The following is a 21,928-nucleotide window of genomic DNA, read 5'->3' as shown; positions in this document are numbered from 1 at the left end:
ATATAAAGGATTCTTTTTTCTGATAATACAAGAAGAAAAATGTGTAGTAAATGGCTGATGTTGATACCATAAAGCTAGAGGGGTATAGGAGTGCTAAAGGCATACTCCTTCCTGACTATTTTTTTTTTCTTTTTTTTTTAAGATGTGAAAATAGTATTTTAATAGTCAGTAACAGGAACACACAGCACCCCCTGGGCTGGAGGGTCCAGACAAGAACACTTACTAAGCACAAGCCTCCCCCGTCCCAAAGCTGCTTCCCCCACAGCTCTGTTGCAACAAAGGTCAGACACACCCCAGGTACCCCTGGAAGAGGTCCCCACCCCCCCCACCCCCCCGCCCCCAGGCCCTGGCTCCTTACACAACCAAGGTCACATGGACACTGCAAGTTTATCACAAGTTGCCAACAGCACTTTATTTTTTCTTTTCAACATCCTGTTCTGCAGCTTCCTTGGCCCTTTTTGCCTGGATGCCAAAGAGCCGGGTGTTGGCGCGGGCCATGCGGAGACTGGCAAATGTCTTAAAGTTCTCCTCCTCTGTGATGACTCTGGCTTTCTCCTTCTTATAGACTTTCCGTATGGGCATAACAGGTCCGGTCAGATGAGTGGCCAGTTTGAGCTCTTCAGCAGAGCTGTCTCCCTTCTTGGAGGCCGAGGGCTTCCTGGGGAACAGGATAAGCTTGGAGCGGTACTCTTTGAGCCGCTGCATGTTGGCCTGCAGGGACTCCGTGCACTTGTTCCACCGCCTCGGGTCCACTGAGATCCCAATGGTCCGGGCCACCTTCTTGTGGATGCCGGCCACCCTAAGCTCCTCCAGGCTGAAGCCCCTGCTGGCACAAACCTTCGTGTGGTACCTGAATGTCGGGCATCTCACCACCGGCCGGAGAGGACTGGACGTGGGGCGCGGGGCAATGCAGCGCGCCTTGGCCTGCTGGGTCTTGCGTCTATGGATCTTGCCAGCTGGCTGGTTGAACCACGTGGCCAGGCGCCGCTGCCAGTCCTTGTGGAAGTGGGGCTTCAGGATCATGCCATTCCGGCTGGGCACCATGGCTGCTGCCGAAAGGCCTCCTCCGAGGGCTCACGGCCGGGAAAAGCCTGACTGATTATCTTAAAGGCTTGGTAGGAACAATTCAATGAGTGACTAATGAAACCTTCAGTTCAGCAGTATGCAATAAGAGCTTTTATCTCCTAATTTCACTTCTAGGGCTCTCTCCTAAATAATATAAAACACGGAAAAATCTCTATACATGAAAGATATCCTTCAAAGCAAATAACATGTTATAGTGGGAAATAATGGAAGCAAACTAAAAGACCGGTAACATATGGTACAGAAACATAATGGAATATTATGTAGCATTTAAAAATGGTTATCAAGAGGAGTGACATAAGAAATATTATAATCTTAAATTAAAAAGCAGGATACAAGGGACTTCCCTGGCAGTCCAGTGGTTAAAACTCTGCACTTCCAATTCAGGGGGCACGAGTTCAATCCCTAAAAATGAGCAGGATACAGAAGTGTATAAAGCTAAATTTCAACTATATGAAATACTGCACAGAAAGAAGACATGGAGATTCACTGGAATATTGACAGAGATTTTCTTAGAACAGCTAAATTATAGGTGGTGTTAATTTTCTTTAAGGATTTCTATGTGTTCTTTTTAAAAACATGTAATTTTTGGCTATGCTGAGTGTTGCTGCACAGAGGCTTTCTCTAGTCGCAGTATGTGGGCTTCTCCTTGTGGTGGCTTCTCTTGTTGCAGAGCACAGGCTCTGGGTACGCATGGATGGACCTCAATAGTTGAGGTGCACGGGCTTAGTTGACCTGTGGCATGTGAAATCTTCCTGGACCAGGGATCAAACTGGTGCCCCCTGCATCGCAAGGTAGATTCTTAACCACTGAACTACTAGGAAAGCCCCTCCAACATGTTCCAAATTCCTTATAAGTATGTATCATTTTTCTAATTAGAAAAATATTAGAATTTTAAAACTAGGAATAACCATTAACTACATATAGTTCTTGTGAGGATTACATAAGATCCTGGATATGAAATTCTCTAGCATATATAATACTGAATATTTCCTTTAAAGCACAACTAAGAGAAGGGGTGGCTTCACCGCCTAGCAATCAGAGTTGCTTCCATTATTGTCAAAAAATAGTAACAAAAAATCCTGCGTGTTGCATAGAATCAAATTCTGTCACTCCACACATTTTCAGAGATATTAATTTGAGAACTGTTTTAATAGTTAAAAGCAGAAAACAACCTAAATGATTACAATGGAGGATTGATTAAGTATATTTTGTTTGGTTTGGTTAATTATATTTATCCCATAAAAATAATGAGGTAGATAATGGAAGCCTTAAAAACCAAGATGTCCATGATATAGTTTTAAATGAAAGCTAAGTTGTAGAACAGAATTACAGTATAATCCTGGCTTCATCAAAGACAAAATGAAACCAGGGAAAAAATCTTACATTTTATAGGTCTGATATAATATTCTTAAGAGACTAAACAGATGATATACCTGTGTACCTGATCTACAAATCAGAAAAATGCCTCTAGCTTATGTGTTCAACTATTAAATTAAGATTTCAACTTTAAAATCAGCATAATCTGGATATTTTAGTGTTGCAAGACATCAGCAAATGACTAAGATTAAGGTATCTGACAAGACTTTGGGTGCAGGTAAAAGATATGTACTTGCGCTACTTTATTATATGGATGCTACAGAATCTCAAACACAGGCTGAAGTACAAATCTGAGTCTTGGCACATTCTCCCTGATAAGAGTGTTTTCATATGCCTGAGGTCTTTTGGCCTGCTGTACCAGTTTGATGAGTGAAATTTATCCGAACAACGTGATGATTTATGGTGAATGCCTGTTTTTGTTCTGGGATGGAAGAGGTTGAAATGTGAGTAGCTGAGGTCAGTCACACAAGCACTACATGCATACATGACTGAGTCCCAATAAAAGTCTAGCACGCCAAGGCTCAAGTGAGCTTCCCTGGTTGATAGCACTTCACCTGTGTTGTTGGAAGAATTTAGTGTGTCCCTAAATGACTCTGGGTTTCCCTTGTGGCTCAGCTGGTAAAAAAATCCACCTACAGTGCAGGAGACCTGGGTTCGATCCCTGGGTTGGGAAGATCCCCTGGGGAAGGGAACAGCTAACCCATTCCAATACTCTGGCCTGGAGAATTCCATGGACCATATAGTCCATGGGGTCGCAAAGATTCAGACATGACTAAGTAACTTTCACTTCACTATATGACTCCACTGAAAAGGGACACCTGGAAGCAATGCCCGATTTCTCTTGGACTTCACTCCATATACCTTTTCCCTTTATTGATTTCAATCTGCATCCTTTTGCTGTAATACATTGTAACCATGAGTGTAACATCCTTTGAGTTCTGCAAATCCTTCTAGTAAATCACCAAGCCTAAGGATGGTCTTGTGAACCCTGATACAAGAATTAACTAAAAATTTGTCAAAAGATAGCTACTCTCCTCATCCTAAGACCAACATAAGTGTTAAACCATCCTCCCCCAAATAAGGAGGTCTGCTTGACCCATACATCCATACACATAGGTCCTTAATTAGAGGATGCCAGCACTGGAAGTTGATTTAATCTAACCTCATTCTATAACTGAGGAAATTAAGGATGAGAAGAAATTATACTCAGTGACCTCAAAGCATCTGGATGGCTGACAGGTTGAGGCTAGTTGATTCTTTACATTCTCACCACAGGAGCCTAGACTAATTCTCTGGCTTTGTAATTGAGTAAGGACAGTTTAGCTTGCAGCTGTTCTGTGGGAGCTCTGTGCTTCTCTCTCAGGCCACATGGAACCATGGTACTCACTCTTGATCAGCATGGGAACAGAATATGCTACCTAATGGTGTGTAATGGAATGTATTAAAGTCTAAAACTCTCCTGGGGTATCCTGTACCAGTTTTTCTATCTTGTTTGCTGACAAGATATACAGTGATAGTCTTTCCTTTTTATATTTTATATTTATATATAGTCTGCTTTTGGCTCGGTGACCCCTTAGTAAACTTGTGCCTTAGCATATTAATTTCCTAGGGCTTCTACTGGAGAAGGCAATGGCACCCCACTCCAGTATTTTTGCCTAGAAAATCCCATGAACGGAGGAGCCTGGTAGGCTGCAGTCCATGGGGTCGTTAGAGTCGGACACGACTGAACGACTTCACTTTCACTTTTCACTTTCATGCATTGGAGAAGGAAACGGCAACCCACTCCAGTGTTCTTGCCTGGAGAATCCCAGGGACGGGGAAGCCTGGTGGGCTGCCGTCTATGGGGTCGCATGGAGTTGGACATGACTGAAGCGACTTAGCAGCAGCAGCAGCAGCAGGGCTTCTATAACAAATTACCACGAACTTGCTGGCTTAGAGCAACAGAAATTTCTTTACTCACAATTCTGAAGTTCAAAATCAAGGTCCTGGCAGGGCCACACCCTTTCCAAAAGCTCACGGGGAGACTTCTTCCTTTCCTCTTCCAGCTTCTGGTGGTTCCTGGCATTCCTTGACTCGTATATGCATCATCACTCCAGCCTATTTTCCTCTGTCTTTTACTGTCTCTTATAAAGACATTTTAATTGGATTTAGGGCCCACTCTAACCCAGCATGGGCTTCCCAGGTGGCACTAGTGGTAGCACCAATGCAGGAGACATAAGAGACGCAGGTTTGATCCCTGGGTTGGAAGGATCCCCCTGGACGTGGGCATGGCAACCCACTCCAGTATTCTTGCCTGGAGAATCCCATGGATAGAGGAACCTAGCAGGCTACAGTCCATAGGGTTGTAAAGAGTCGAACACAACTAAAGCAACTTAGCATGCATGCTAACCCAGTATGATCATATCTCAATCTTTACCTTTAATTGCATCTGCAAAGACCCTACTTCCAAATAAGGTGACATTCAGAGATTCCAGGTGGGCATGAATTGTTGAGTGGAGGAGGGATGAGGAGGTACTGTTTAACCCACTGTATTCTCTGAGATAAGACACCTCACATACTCTGGTGGCAGATAGTCCTCATTTCCAAATGCGACTGAGAGAGAACCTGAAACTGTGCTTGGATGTTGTGGGTGTTCCTAATGTTTTTCTTTGCTTTCCAGCTCCTGCCACTGTGTTTGCTTTGCCTGTTCTATTTTGTGAGCATTCCTTGTTAGACTATCCTGTGAATCTTTCAGTGTTCTTAGTATTAATTGTTGCAATTTTATTTTTATTATTTTCAGCACCTTTACTTCGAATCTCCTATTTTGGTAGCAAAAGCATTTGATTGTGGGTTGTAAAACCTATCACTAATCCTGGTCTACTGAATAGGAGTCTTGTGACATTCAGAAAATCATCTGAAATCTCAGATTTCCAAATTAAGAAGTATTTAATGAACCTAGAGGGCATGGAAACCCACTCTCATATTCTTGCCTGGAGAATCCTATGGACAGAGGAGCCTGGCAGGATACAGTCAATGGGGGCGCAAACAGTCAGACATGGCTGAGCAACTTAGCACACAGCACACAGATCCTCTTTGAGGTCTCGTCTTGTGTCAATGTGGGTGGGTCCTCTGAGAAGCAGATGCCAACAAAGTATTAAGGGTGCAAGAAATTTGCTGGAGGAAATGCTTATAAAAGCTGAAGGGGTGAAGGAGCAGGAGGAAGCAAAGACAGTGATAACCATCTGAGTCCTGTGAGAGAAGAAGGGAAAGGAAGGAGGATTAGGCATTAAAAAGCTCAGACTTTACCACAGCTCTGAGAAGGTCTCAGGGAGTCCCAGAACAAATATTTGCCATTAGCAGAGTCCTGTCATGGGCTGGTTACCTCTCCTGTGTCATTAGCTACAAGAAGCCTAGGAGGACCATAGTCTCAGAGTGGGGGATCCCCACTGCTGGGGATCCCAACATTAACTAGTGGGAATCAGCAAACTCCAACTCTTCCAAGCAGTTTCTATCTTGAAGGAAGATCTGAATGGCAGACCTCTAGGATGGTCACAATGCCAATATCTTTAAAATAGTGAGCTCATGATCAGTATGGACTGCAGGTTTGTCTGTCTCCCCCATTCATACAGTGATGCCCTAACCACCAATGCAATGATATTAGGAGGTGTAGGTTTAGATAAAGTTTATGATTGGCTTAGAGTGCCTTTTTAAGAAGAGAAAGAGACTAGAGCTTACTCTCACTCTGTGAGAATACAAGAAGGTGGCTGTCTGCAAATAAGGAAGACAGCTCTCCGTAGACACTGAACTTGCCAGGACCCAGGGCTTCCCTGGTGGCTGAGATGGTAAAGAATCAGCCTGCAATGTGGGAGACTCAGGTTAGATCCCTGGGTCAGGAAGATCCCCTTGAGGAGAGCATGGCAACTCACTCCAGTCTTCTTTCCTGGAGAATCCCATGGACAGAGGAGCCTGGCGGGCTACAATCCATTGATTCTCAGAGTCAGACATGACTGATGACTAACACTTTGATTTTTCACTTTCCTAAGGGTGTGGCCTCCATGGTTGGCTTAGAGTGCCTTTTTAAGAAGAAAAAGAGACCGGAACTCACTCACAGTCATGTGAGAACACAAGAAACTCTCCCTAGACACTGAATTTGCCAGTATTCCCTGCTCTTGGACGTGTCTCCAGAACTATAAACCTTACATTTCCATTGTTGAAGCCTTCTGGTCAATGGAATCTTATTATAGGAGCCTTGCCAACAAAGGTCCGGCTAGTCAAGGCTATGGTTTTTCCTGTGGTCATGTATGGGTATGAGAGTTGGACTGTGAAGAAGCCTGAGCACCAAAGAATCGATGCTTTTGAACTGTGGTGTTGGAGAAGACTCTTGAGAGTCCCTTGGACTGCAAGGAGATCCAACCAGTCCATTCTGAAGGAGATCAGCCCTGGGATTTCTTTGGAAGGAATGATGCTAAGGCTGAAACTCCAGTACGCTGGCCACCTCATGAGAAGAGTTGACTCATTGGAAAAGACTCTGATGCTGGGAGGGATTGGGGGCAGGAGGAGAAGGGGATGACAGAGGTTGAGATGGCTGGATGGCATCACTGACTCCATGGATGTGAGTCTGAGTGAACTCCGGGAGTTGGTGATGGACAGGGAGGCCTGGCGTGCTGTGATTCATGGGGTTGCGAAGAGTCGGACACGACTGAGCGACTGAACTGAACTGAACTCAGATAATAAAGATATCTCGTTTTCATTCTCCAGAGAGAGGGAGAAGGAGAAAAGATTGTCCTCGAGTTCAGTCAGTCTCTCCATCTGAGAGCCGCAGGCCAGGATTGCTGGGAAGCTGTGCTGTGAGTGTGCCTGTGTTGTTTCACCCTGCTCCCCCATGCGGTGCACATTCATTTTTCTTCTCCCTCATGCCTCTGCAGTCCCCTTAGTCTGAAACTCCATGTACCTTCTCCCTTCCTTTTCTTGTACTAGTGATGGAATAGGGAATCCTGTGAGGACTAATGGCACCACTGTGGCTTCTCCTTTTGTAGAAGATTGCCTCTTGACTTTGGCTGCACTTCTGGGGGCTTTTAAAAATGTCCAGGGCTCAGGACATGCCCCACGACAAGTAAATCGACAGAATCCCTGAGGAGTGGAACCAGGCATAAGTGTGTTTTCAGGCTCTTCACTTTGATCCAACAGGCAGGGAAGGTTAGAAGTTCTGCACAGAGGATCCTAGCCCAGGGGAAACACACAGCACTGGCTAAATTAAGAAAAGTACCATGGTAGCAGTATTTCCTTTTTCAAAAAGGTTTTAAAAGAAAGCATGGCTGTCTTTCTTACTTGCTTTTTGAATGAGAAATAAGGGACATTCAGTTCAGTTCAGTTCAGTCGCTCAGTTGTGTCCAACTCTTTGTGACCTCATGAATCGCAGCACGCCAGGCCTCCCTGTCCATCACCAACTCCCGGAGTTCACTCAGACTCAGATCCATGGAGTCAGTGATGCCATCCAGCCATCTCAACCTCTGTTGTCCCCTTCTCCTCCTGCCCCCAATCCCTCCCAGCATCAGAGTCTTTTCCAATGAGTCAACTCTTTGCACGAGGTGGCCAAAGTACTGGAGTTTCAGCTTTAGCATCATTCCTTCCAAAGAAATCCCAGGGCTGATCTCCTTCAGAATGGACTGGTTGGATCTCCTTGCAGTCCAAGGGACTCTCAAGAGTCTTCTCCAACACCACAGTTCAAAACCATCAATTCTTCGACGCTCAGGCTTCTTCGCAGTCCAACTCTCACATCCATACATGACCACAGGAAAAACCATAGCCTTGACTAGATAGACCTTTGTTGGCAAAGTAATGTCTCTGCTTTTGAATTTGCTATCTAGGTTGGTCATAACTTTCCTTCCAAGGAGTAAGCGTCTTTTAATTTTATTCAAAAAGGGCAATGTATGAAAGTAAAGTTCATACAGACCCTCTTCCACTGTTGGTCGTTTCAGAGTCTGCCATGTGGCATTGTCATAACTCAATCCTTGTTTTTGTATTACATTAATTTAATATTTCCTGTTGTGTTGTGTTTGAGAGGGAGTTATGTTTCAATAATAAAGGGGAAAAAATGTGTGATCCTTTTGAGACAGAGTTAATTTCTCCAAGGCTTTTGTGAAGTTGGAGGTCATAGTCACAGTGGAAGAGCTGAGTTAGAGTAATTTTGCAGCAACACTGGACAGTTTTGGATGGGACTTGTTTGTTCAGTTTTATACTCTCCAGCACAAGATCGCTGCTGTCAGAAAACAGACACATATTCATTCCTCTTCCTCTATTTTCTCTGAGCCCATTATGCAGTGGATATTGTGCTTGGGATCAGTGATACAAAGATGAATAAAAGAGGTTGAATCTATCAATATGGAAATGGTTAACCAATTTATGGTATATCCTTACAATAGATACGACTAACTTTCAAAGAGTAATGAGTTAGGTATATACTTATATACCTGGGGAAATTATTCATGATAAGGCTTTTAGATGTTTATAGTTTTTAAATTTATTTTATTTAACAAATGGTATGTGTATATATAAGCATATTAAAATTTTTAAAGAATTCATACAAAAACAGTGATTATCAGTGGAGAGTGTATTGGAGAAAGCTGAAAGAATCTTTCATGCCTTTTTTTTACAACTTAAGAACAGTAGGATTTTAAGTGACTATAGGCATGGGGTTTTATGTTATTCCTGATATTTAAAAAATATCTATAGGGCTTCCTTGGTGGTTCAATGGTTACAAATCTGCCTGCCAATGCAGGGGACACAGGTTTGATCCCTGGTCCGGGAAGATTCCACTTGCCACAGGGCAACTAAGCCTGAGAACTGAAACCTCTGAGCCCGCACGCCTAGATCCTGTGCCCTACAGCGTGAGAAGCCACTGCAGTGAGAAGCCCATGCACCACAACAAAGAGTAGCCCCTACTCTCTGAAACTAGAGAAAGCCTGGGCACAGCAACGAAGACCCAGCACAGCCATAAATAAAAAGACATCTATAAAAGAAACCTGTTTCTTCAATAATTTCGAGACGTTTTAAAAGAATTTTGCCTATAAATCAATGATGTTTTCCTGGCTTCCCAGGAATAAAAGAAGCTGAAAAAAATGGAATTTAATAGCCCTTATCTTTTCCTGGTAGCCCTGCTTTGTTTTGAAACAGTGGCCCTGAACTTTAATAAACTGTTACCTCTTTACAACATTATGAAGCAAACTCACAGAAAAAACAAACAAAAAATTGTCTCAGATCATTTGCTTTAGATTAATCTCAAAGAGAAAGTCTCTTTAAAAGATACTGTAACAGGATTCCAACAGAGAAGCAACATCAGTAGGAGATAGATACATGGATAGGTGTAAAGATACCTATATACTTATTTATAAGCCTATGCTTTACAATAAACCTCTCTCTCTATTATTATATGTATTATATACAAAATATAGCATATTATCATCTAATATTAATGATAGATACATGGACAGGTGTAAAGATACCTATATACTTATAAGCCTATGCTTTACAATAAACCTCTCTCTATTATTATATGTATTATATACAAAGTATAGCATATTATCATATAATATCAATGATATTGGCTAGTCAGCCACTGGGGAAGCTTACTAGGCAAGTTCAGATGTATAGGCAGGCTATTAGGAAAGGCAGGCTGAAAACTCTTAGACAGAAGCTGAGACTGCAGTCCATAAATGAAATTTCTTCTTCTTCAGGAAAGGAGCCTGGTGGGCTACAGTCCATAGGGTTGCAAAGAGTCAGGCAGGACGAAGCACTTAGCACATATGCACACAGGGAAGCTACCAGTGGGGATTAGGCCCACCCAAATTATTGGAGATAATCTCCCTAAAGTCAACTGATTGTTGATATTAATGACATCTACCAAATACCTTTACAGGAATACCTAGATTGGTATTTGATTGAATAACTGGGTACTATAAGCTAGGCAGGCTTTCCCTGATGGCTCAAGCAGTAAAGAATCTGCCTGCACAGGAGACTTGAATTTGATCTCTGGGTTGGGAAGATCCCCTGGAGGAAGGCATGGCAACCCACTCCAGTATTCTTGCTTGGGAAATCTCATGCACAGAGGAGCCTGGCTGGTTACAGTCCATAGGGTCACAAAGCGTTGTACACAACTGAAGCAACTTAGCATGCACACATAGCCTAAACAAGTTGACACAAGCTGATATGATCCACCCTTTGTCAACTTGGCACCCATACACTTCTCCTTGCTGTTGCTGCTGCTGCTAAGTCGCTTCAGTCGTGTCCAACTCTGTGCAACCCCATAGACGGCAGCCCACCAGGCTTCCCCGTCCCTGGGATTCTCCAGGTAAGAACACTGGAGTGGGTGGCCACTGCCTTCTCCACACATCTCCTTAAATGACACTTAATCTCCGAAACAATAACAAGGTCATAGCTCTGCTTAATATGATTCACCTAACCTGAATACACGTTAAAATTCACCAACCATTTCCCTAGATAAAAATGCTAACTCTGGGACTTCCTGGTGGTTGGTTAAGAACCCATCTTGCAGGGAACTCGAGTTTGATCCCTGGTAGGAAAACTAAGATCCCACATGCCTGAGGCAACCAAGCCTGCACGCTGCAACTAGAAAGCCTATATGCCACAACTACTGAGCCCACACGAGGCAAAGAAGATCTTGTGTACCACAGTTAAGACCCGATGAAGCCAAATAAATGGTTTTTTTTAAAAAAGAATGCAAAATCCTTGAGTAAACTTCACTTTTCTACTTGATATTCTATAACTTAAATATTATGATATAAAGTTAACTAATATTAGCATATTTTATATGAGATAATAGGGAATAAGAGAGGGAATAAAACTATTTACATATAAAAATACTCAACTATTACAGGAATTGTTTCAATAGTGGTAACAGGGTTTTAGCTGATATTTTTAACTATCTTTTTCTATTACCCATTCCATATCCCCCTTTGTCCTCAGCAAGAATTTCAAGTAGTTGTGTTTGGCTGGTTGGCTAACCTAAATGTTTATTTCTGAAGGCTCTGGGCCATTAGAAGTCCTTCCTGAAGTGGGTTGTTGTAATTTTCCATTGGCATTAACCACAGGACATGATAGTACTAACTGATCCCCTGAGGGATTTTCTGTATTCTAGCCATATTCTTCCTTACCTCTATTTTGTGGGAGCAGCCCAATTTCCCTTTGGTAATCAGGATCGATTGCCCCATTGCCCCAGTGAGTGTAATAACAACCTTCTTGTCCTGTTGATTCAGAAGCATGTGAAGCCTAAGGTGACTGAGTGGCAGTCTTAACTTTTAGTTCAATGAAATCACTGTTGAGTTTCCTGGTAGAAGCATTCCTCTCATTGAGACTAAGATTTTGTGACCAGCAGAGCATATGGTTTTAGGAACAGGAAGCAAAAATTTTGCCAGTGAATCAGTGGGATTGGTAGTAAATGGTGCCACTCCTATCTGTATTCTTTGATTCTTTAACCAGTGCATCTTGACTATGAGAGAAACAGCACCTTATACTGGATATTTATTTAGAGCATGTGTAATTCTCTGAAGAGCTTTTGCTCCTGTCCTGCAAGGTACTGCCGCCTAACTGATCCTGTAACTGAGTCTTCTAAAGTTCATTCCATCATTCTATCAAGCCAGCTGCTTCATGATGATGGGGAACATGGTAAGCTCAGTGAATTCCATAATATGATTGTATTATCACACTTCATTTACTGTGAAGTTAGTTATCACTTCTAACTACACTGTGTAGAATACCATGATGATGGATAAGGTATTATATAAATCCAAGGATAATAGTTTTGAAAAAAGCATTGTCTGCAGGGAGGCAAATTTGTAATTACTCTAAGTTTCTATTCCAGTAAGAGCAAAATGCTGCCTCTGCAATGAAGGAAGTGGTTCAATGTAATCAACGTGCCACCAGTTAACTGGCTGATCTCCTGAAGAATGGTGCTATAATGAGGAATGTGTGTTGGTTTCTGCTGCGGGCAGTGTGGGTACTCAGCAGTGGCTGTAGTCAGGTCAGCCTTGGAGACTGAAGGCCACACTACTGAGCCCATCTAAAATCTCCATTCATACCACCCCTCGCCTACTGCGTTCATGCGCTTGTTGGGTAATGACAGTATTGACTGGGGAAAGGGGATGACTGGTAGGCAGAGGGGGGCCATCCTATCTACTGGATTATTAAAATGTTCTTCTGGACTCTTCAAATATGGCTGAGAGGTCTTACATGACAAATCCACTCTAACATCTCTATATCCTTAAGCCTTTTAATTCCTTCCTCAAGAGCATACCAAGGCAGGTGTGGCATTCTAACTTAATTTAGTGTAGCACACCTTTTGGTCGGAGTATTAGTCAACCAAACAATCTGCCAGAGCCTTTTTCACCCCTCAAGCTAAATCATAAAGTTCAGAATCTCTTGCTTAGGGAGCCCATATCAATAAATGTGGCCTAACCTAACTTTATATTTCCTACCCCATTCACCCATACCCTTAATACCTACTCCCCAGATTTCTGTCCTTATAAATTGGAAAATTCATGTACTTCTTTTGTTGTGTGGAGAAACGACTCATGATAAACTTACATCTCATCCTTTAGGGCTTGTCAGGACTTGAGACTGCTTTTAGGTCTAGAGGCAGAGGGAGTGGCAGTGGTAAGTCTGGTACAGAATCAGTACCGGCTTGCAAGGCAACTACTTCAGGAGAGGTCTTTATAGGTTCTTCAGACAAAGCAGGGTTGACCTCTACAGGCAAGGGTGGAAGGGCTGCTTCTACTGGCAGAACTGAAAAGCTCTGTGCCCCCAGCTTCATTGGGATCTTCCCAGATATCCTCATTCTAATGATCAGGATCCCATTCCTTAGCAATCAATGCTTTACTTTAACGGGAAACACTGGGTGGGGTTGAGAATTCAGTTTGCATTGTAATTCAGCTACTTTCAGGATGAAACTCTGGTTATTTTCAGAAATCTCAGCTTGGCAACTATAGGAGATAAAACATTTTTTTTTTTTCCTTCAGATCAGACATAGAGATTTTTAGGTCATTTAAGCTGAGCTTGAGCTGGGAATTTGAAGCCCTGAGCTCATCATTTTCTTTGCCCATTTTCTCTAGTGCATTTAGGAGCAATCACTGAATCTTATTATACTCCTTAGTTTGACTAAAATGTTCTAAGGTATCAACTACATAGTCACTTAGAGCCTCAACCCACTCTAGGATTCTTGGCTGGAGAATCCCAGGGACGGAGGAGCCTGGTGGGCTGCTGTCTATGGGGTTGCAGAGAGTTGGACACGACTGATGCAACTTAGCAGCAGCAGCAGCAGCAGTCAGTGGTGATATTTTGCATATCTTTATTGCCACTTCACACTGTGGAGGACAAATGCCCTCTTTACTAATAGATACCCTTTAGTATTTTAAATTTAATCAAATTAGAGGCCCAATGCAAGAAAACTCTGAGCCAATTTAAGAAATGCATTCTTAAGATTCTGTTCCTCTTTAAGAATGATAATTACCAAAATCTGTATCAGAGTTCCACCAGAGAAGCAGGTATTTATTCCCCAGAGCTCATAATTACCTATTTTATTTGCATAGTTTCTATGTACTTATCACTGATTCAAGTTTAGTTTCTTCTCACTATGTATTTGGTTACAGCAGGTAGTCTGTCTTCTTGAAGAGATGTCTCCTGGAGCTCTTGGACTTACCCCCAGTCTCTGCTGGGTGTTCTATTTGCCTGGGATTCAGTTGTCATCTTGGAATCTCTCTTCATCAACACTCTGGGGATTCCCTTTGCTTGTCTATTTGGTTGGATATCCTATTTCCTTTTCCATCTTCCCTTTTCTTGTTGTGTCCCCTCACTTTGGTAGAGCACATTTTCCAGTAACTTCTTAAGAAAGGGTGCTTGGGAGGTAATTTATATTTTAAAACACACATGTCTAAAAATGTCTACATCCTACTCTCACACTAATTGATAACCTGACTGAAGACCGAAAACCTTTTATCTCAGAACTGTGAAGGTTTTGTTCCATTATTTTCTGGATTCTAGTGTTGACATGGAAAACTCCAAGCTGCTCTGAGTCCTGAGACTTAGTATTATACCTGGGTCCCACTCTCCATTCCAGAAGCATAAAATATTTTCTTCTCAGGGTTTCCCTGATAGTCCCGTGGTTAAGAATCTGCTTTGCAATGCAAGGGACACTGGTTCGATCCGTGGTCTGGGAAGATCCCATGTGTTGTGGAACAACAAAGTCCGTGGCAATAATTACAGAGCCGGCACTCTAGAGCCCACAAGCCACAACTACTGGAGTCTGTTGCCTGAGCCTGTGAACCACCACAGGAGAAGCAACTGCAGTGAGAAACCTTCTTTCCTTTCACTGAGTAAGCTTTCAGTCTCCTGCCCAGTTTGCTGGGAAGTCAGGGAGGAATCTGAGTTCGTGATTGGGGAAGGTTCTTCGTAAGTGGAGTTGTAAATAATCTTTTGGTTTTTAGTTTCATTTTCACCCTACCTTCAGAAGTTCCTGGTGTCCCAAATGCCAAGGCTTTTGACGTTCTATTATACGCACACACACACACACACACACACACACACACACACACACATCTGGTTGTCTCTCAGCTTTCTCCTGTTTGCTTAAAGCTCATCTTTCTCCAGTTAGTTACTGCCTGTCTTCCTGTTTCCCAACTTCCATAATTTTATTCTTGTATCTCCCCTTCAGTTCTTATCTGAGTAAATACATTAAAGAAAGAAATATATATTAAAGAAAGAAAGAAAAACCCAATAAAGCAAGCAAATCAAAACACCTCTTTGGGTGCATCATGTGAAGTCATTTCAGTCGTGTCTGACTGTGTGACCCCATGGTCTGCAGCCTGGCGGCTCCTCTAGCCATGGGATTCTCCAGGCAAGAATACTGGAGTGGGTTGCTGTGACCTCCTCCTGGGGATCTTCCCAACCCAGGCATCCAACCCTCATCTCTTACGTCTCCTGCATTGGCAAATGGGTTCTTTACCACTAGTGCCACCTGGAAAGCTCAAATACCTCTTCACTGTCATCTTAATGGGGTTTTGGGGGATAACAAAAGTCAATGCATTTGTTTAATCCATCACCTTTACCAAGAACCCATTATATTAATAGAATTTCTAAGGATGAGCTCAGGTTCCTGGGGGTAATCTCTACTTGGTTGTGATTTTGAAGGATTACTTAAATACTATTTAACTTCGTATATTAGCATCTCATTTCATAAGTGAGGTTCACCAAAAGCTTTTTTATTAACCAGGAGTGGTTTTGGTATGTGTCATTCTTGTCTCACAAAATTAATTCAGGAACACCTCTGTTTTTTTATTCCATGAATTTGTTTACAGTAGGAATTATTCTTTCTTTGAAGATTTGGTAAAAGTTGATTATAAAATCTTCCAGGTATGGTGCCTATGATTTGGCTTTGCTCTATCACTTTTGCCTAAAATTCTTGATCAATGTGAACTTTGACGTCTGTGGATTAAATAATAACCCAAAGCTATTACTCTAAAGCTTACACTTCATGGTAGACGGCTATCTTACTATAAAATCATAATGTACTGAACTCAATCTTAACTGACTCCAGAGTATATTCTAAGAATGTGCATTGAAAATCTACTTAATAGTGCTTGAATTACAAAGAATAGCCCTAAAATAATTAAATTACCTACTTAAAAATTAGTTACCTAGAATTTAACACTTAATTCTTTCCAGATAATTTCACATACGTGGGTTTTATCTTCCCAGGTACATTGTAAAAGCTTATATATGTATAACGCTTAACTCTAAGAGCCATGTTTTATACATATTTGTATCCTTCATAATGCTAAGAGCTGTGCTGGATAGACAGCATAACATATAAATACTAATGACTGATTTTAGTATCTCCTCACCATCTACATCTTTATTAATGAATACATGTGGGAAAAATTCAGTTTATTAAGGATTCTAGTTAGTTAAGCTCTAAAAATTAATCAAATTTCTCCAAAAATTTCTACATTAGATATATAATAATTGATTAAATTTCTTTTGAAGTTATTGCCCAGCTTTACATTCTGACTTTTTATCATTTTGACTTAATGACTAGCTTAGACTGCTCATAAAAGTAATGACCCATTCGTTTACTTATCCATCTCAATAACTGATGCAGCTCATTGAATCCAGTGGTTCAGCTGGTGAGATTGATATTGAAAGTAAATGTAGCTGAAATAAGTGTAACAATCATTTAAGAGCCTTGTTTGTCTATTGCAGTGTTGTGACCCCCTCAGAATAAAAAGGTTTCTGGGGAGCCCTCTCACTGGCCAGAGAGATACCTAAACAGGAATGGTCTGAGTACTTTATGCTCATTTCAGCCAGAGTAGTTCTTCTGTTTCATTAACTGAGATTTCCCACTAAGTGTTGTTTGAACAAAAGCCTTTTAGGCTAAAAACGGGTTTTAAAAACTACTGGTCAATTGTGTAAATATGACCAAAGTCTCTATAGTTCTCAATTGCATCATACATGTGCTAAGTACTAATTTAGACACCGAAGAGAAGCTCCTGTTCTCAAGACCACTGACAACCAGCTCTCCAGGATGCAATCATTTGTGTCCAATGAGAGAAAATAAAAGGGCAATTTGAAAGGTTCTCTCTTATGCTCTTTTTCCAGGTTATATAGTTTTCTTTTCCATGGTTCTCAAGATAGTCACATAAATAAGAATAATTAATTTTGGAGAGGTTTGCATTCATAAGTTGCAAAATATGGTTAATATTTAGAATTTGGTTAAGAGATCAAAAAATGTCACTCTGTGAAATTGGAGTTGCACTCTGACTCTGTCTTGCCCAATTACCCTGAACCTAGCAGCTACTGGGGTTCAGAGGTGCCAACTAGAGGTTGTTACAAGGCCTTCTCCCCTATGGGTCCAATGAGAGCCTTGAGATCAACACAGCATGCTCCATCTTGGGATCCTAGAAAGTGTGGGCTTTAAGGATCTTTGACCTTCCAGGGGAGGATCAGCCAGTTATGGTCCAGGAAATGGAGGAGGAACTGAATAATGGGATCATCCTCTCTACCTTGAGGTAGGAGAGAGACTAGCAGAGAAGTTTCATTCTGATGCCTTGAAAGAGGACTGACAACCTTCTGGGGGCTACAGTGCCAGCCTCCAGGCCCCTCCACCTCTTGTGACCCTCCTCACTTAAGGTGTCAGCCACACTAAAGTCCCCATAGTCTCAATGGGCCAATGAAGAAAAATTGCATCACATCTAAGCAGGCTTAACACTAGAAAGAGGTAAACAAAGGGAACAATATGAATAGGCCTCCAAAGAAATAGAAATGCTGGAGGAGATAGAGAACAACTTGAACAAAGCAATGATTAGAACTCAAGTTTTCAAGTAAAACACAAATTAGATTTCCTAGAAAAAAGCGCCACCCCCCCAAACCTCCATGATTTCCAAATAAAAAAATTCATTATGGGACTTGTAGGAGAAGATGGCTATTTATATAATCAGGGAAGAATGATACATCTATATTTTTTATTTGGAAACATATATACTATATGCCTGGCACAATGCTAAGTGCTGGATATAAATGGCCATAAGGAAATCATGATTTTGTCTTCCTGGAGCCAAAAGACTTGAGAATGACAAAAGGGAAGGCCATTCTGAAAAAGTGACATGATAATGAGTGTGATTAAAATTTTAAATAGTGTAAAGCTCATAGGAACAAGAAAAGGAAAATGGATGAGATAGTTCATCTCTTTGAAGTTATCTGGCTGAGAAGAACTGTAAATATACCACTTATGCTGCCCAATTAAAGAACCAGGGAGTCTTCAAAATTCTACATGGAGAAATAAAGTATAAATGATACAATGAAGGCCACGATACAATTAATGTTAGTATGGACAAGGATATGTCATAATAGGAGTATGATCGATTGCAAATAACATTTTTGAACATACATAGCTTGCTCTGTGCTAAGTGCTACACTTATTGTCTCATTCACTCTCTATAAAGTGCCTTCTATACCTGCCCCACTTGATACATTAAAAACCCAAGGCGCAGGGTTGTTACTCAATTGCCCATTCACACAAGTAGTGAGTAGTTGAATCAGGATTCAAACACAGGTTTTACCTGCCTGTAGTGAATTCTCTTCCACGCCCTGTAGGCAGCTCTTTATCGGAAACTGCCCTCAGCCAAAAGGCCCCTCTCCTTGTCGCTTCAGCAGAGCTATAGCTATATAGTAACGCATTTTTAAACCAGGCACCCTCATGCTCTTCTATCCATCTCTGGCCCAAGCACACCTTTCAGATCTTTTAATCACACAATATCTTGCCTAACTTGTTTGTTCTTTTTGTAGATTAAATCAGCAGAAATGAAGAATGAGGAACAAATGATCAGATCTCTTCCCTAGCTTCCCTTCAAGTAATTGCCAGAACAAACTCTGTGACCAAACTGTGTGAACAAGATAACATCTAGAGGAAGATCACAAGGAGTCAACAAGCCTGTACACAAGTCTGCACAGAGAAGGGGATGGTGATGACTCTGACCCCTATTTCAATGATTAACTGAGATTACTTCTCTGTTTCTCTTAAAAAGCTTTCACGACCATATGGAATCTCTGGAGGTGGTTTTGGGGGGAATGTGGATTCCACCATGTCCTCAGATTGCCAGCATTCTGATCAAAGGCACCTTTCTCTCCTACCATTTGTGAGTATGTAACTGATTTTGTAAGCGATAAGCAGTGGGAACCAATTCGTTGGGTAACATACCCTATTCTCCTCTAACCTGGAGTCTTGAGAATCAAAGATGTGTCCATTCTGTGTTTCTGCTGTGGTTCTGGGAGAAGGGTGATCTTCTGATGACAAGTCCTATTTCTGAATAAAGAAGTATTCCTTGAGCCTACAAAGCAATTCATTAAGCAAATTGCTGTACTTCCCTGAAAATACTGCTTTTGCTCATTCAGTTCCCTTATCTTTGATACTGGACTCTGAACCAATTCATTAGTTTCCAATCTATAATGTGATTTGCTAAGTGATCTTGGGCCTCACAACAGACTTTTCAGACAGATGTACTTTCCTTTATGAACCCTTAAATTGATCTCCTATGAATTTGGTTAATATGAATGATTTTCTCAGACCCAATTATGACTTTTAAAATTAAATATATTTATATTCAGTTTAGTCAGTTCAGTTCAGTTGCTCAGTCGTGTCTGACTCTTTGCGACCCCATGAATCACAGCACGCCAGGCCTCCCTGTCCATCACCAACTCCTGGAGTTTACCCAAACTTATGTCCATCGAGTCGGTGATGCCATCCAGCCATCTTATCCTCTGTCATCCCCTTGTCCTCCTGCCTCCAATCCCTCCCACCATCAGGGTCTTTTCCAATGAGTTAGCTCTTCTCATGAGGTGGCCAAAGTACTGGAGTTTCAGCTTCAACATCAGTCCTTCCAATGAACACCCAGGACTCCTTTAGATCTCCTTTAGAATGGACTGGTTGGATCTCCTTGCAGTCCAAGGGACTCTCAAGAGTCTTCTCCAACACCACAGTTCAAAAGTATCAATTCTTCGGCGCTCAGCTTTCTTCACAGTCCAACTCTCACATCCATACATGACCACTGGAAAAACCATACTCTTGACTAGATGGACCTTTGTTGGGCAAGTAATGTCTCTACTTTTCAATATGCTATCTAGGTTGGTCATAACTTTCCTTCCAAAGAGTAAGCATTTTTTAATTTCATGTCTGCAATTACCATTTGCAGTGATTTTGGAACTCAAAAAAATAAAGTCTAAAACTGTTTCCACTGTTCCCCATGAAGGGATGTGACCAGATGCCATGATCTTAGTTTTCTGGATGTTGAGCTTTAAGCCAACTTTTTCACTCTCCTCTTTCACTTTCATCAAGAGGCTTTTAGTTCCTCTTCACTTTCTGCCATAAAGGTGGTGTCATCTGCACATTTGAGGTTATTGATATTTCTCCTGGCAATCTTGATTCCAGCTTGTGCTTCTTCCAGCCCAGCATTTCTCATGATGTACTCTGCATATAAGTTAAATAAGCAGGGTGACAATATACAACCTTGACGTACTCCTTTTCCTATTTGGAACCAATCTGTGGTTCCATGTCCAGTTGTAACTTGCTTCCTGACCTGCGTACGGATTTCTCAAGAGGCACGTCAGGTGGTCTGGTTTTCCCATCTCTTTCAGAATTTTCCAGTTTATTGTGATCCACACAGTCAAAGGCTTTGGCATAGTCAATGAAGCAGAAATAGATGTTTTTCTGGAACTCTCTTGCTTTTTCAATGATCCAGCGGATATTGGCAATTTGATTTCTGGTTCCTCTGTCTTTTCTAAAACCAGCTTGAACATCTGGAAGTTCATGGTTCACGTATTGCTGAAGCCTGGCTTGGAGAATTTGGGGTGTTACTTTACTAGCGTGTGAGATGAGTGCACTTGTGTGGTAGTTTGAACATTCTTTGGCATTGCCTTTCTTTAGGATTGGAATGAAAACTGACCTTTTCCAGTCCTGTAGCCACTTCTGAGTTTTCCAAATTTGCTGGCATATTGAGTGCAACACTTTCACAGCATCATCTTTCAGGATTTGAAATAAGTCCACTGGAATTCCACCACCTCCACTAGCTTTGTTCGTAGTGATGCTTTCTAAGGCCCACTTGACTTTGCATTCCAGGGTGTCTGGCTCTAGGTGAGTGATCACACCATCGTGATTATCTGGGTCCTGAAGATCTTTTTTGTACAGTTCTTCTGTGTATTCTTGCCACCTCTTCTTAATATCTTCTGCTTCTGTTAGGTCCATACCATTTCTGTCCTTTATCGAGCCCATCTTTGCATGAAATGTTTCCTTGGTATATCTAATTTTCTTGAAAAGATCTCTAGTCTTTCCCATTCTGTTGTTTTCCTCTACTTCTTTGCATTGATCACTGAGGAAAGCTTTCTTATCTCTCCTTGCTATTCTTTGGAACTCTGCATTCAGATACTTATATCTTTCCTTTTCTCCTTTGCTTTTCACTTCTCTTCTTTTCACAGCTATTTGTAAGGCCTCCTCAGACAGCTATTTTGCTTTTTTGCATTTCTTTTCCATGGTGATGGTCTTGATCTCTGTCTCATGTACAATTTCACGAACCTCCATCCGTAGTTCATCAGGCACTCTGTCAGATCTAGTCCCTTAAATCTATTTCTCACTTCCACTGTATAATCATAAGGGATTTGACTTAGGTCATACCTGAATGGTCTAGTGGTTTTCCCTACTGTCTTCAGTTTCAGTGTAAATTTGGCAATAAGAAGTTCATGATCTGAGCCACAGTCAGCTCCTGGTCTTGTTTTTGCTGACTGTATAGAGCTTCTCCATCTTTGGCTGCAAAGAGTATAATCAACAAAGCCCAACATTCAGAAAACAAAGATCATGGCATCTGGTCCCATCACTTCATGGGAAATAGATGGGGAAACAGTGGAAACAGTGTCAGACTTTATTTTTCTGGGC

At 41.7% G+C, this 21,928-nt stretch overlaps 1 pseudogene across 1 annotated transcript; it reads right to left on the bottom strand.

Annotated features, from left to right (window-relative positions):
* Positions 1-386: 386 nt before the first annotated feature.
* Positions 387-1,089, bottom strand: LOC113880877 (annotated as a pseudogene). Its single transcript, XR_003507861.1, has one exon. The product of XR_003507861.1 is annotated as a 60S ribosomal protein L13 pseudogene (transcript).
* Positions 1,090-21,928: the final 20,839 nt, after the last annotated feature.

This window comes from Bos indicus x Bos taurus, chromosome 2 (assembly GCF_003369695.1).
Source record: "Bos indicus x Bos taurus breed Angus x Brahman F1 hybrid chromosome 2, Bos_hybrid_MaternalHap_v2.0, whole genome shotgun sequence".
In the NCBI taxonomy this organism is placed as follows: domain Eukaryota; kingdom Metazoa; phylum Chordata; class Mammalia; order Artiodactyla; family Bovidae; genus Bos; species Bos indicus x Bos taurus.
The sequence above is the reverse complement of the archived record's forward strand: the minus strand, read 5'-3'. Positions and strand labels throughout refer to the sequence as shown.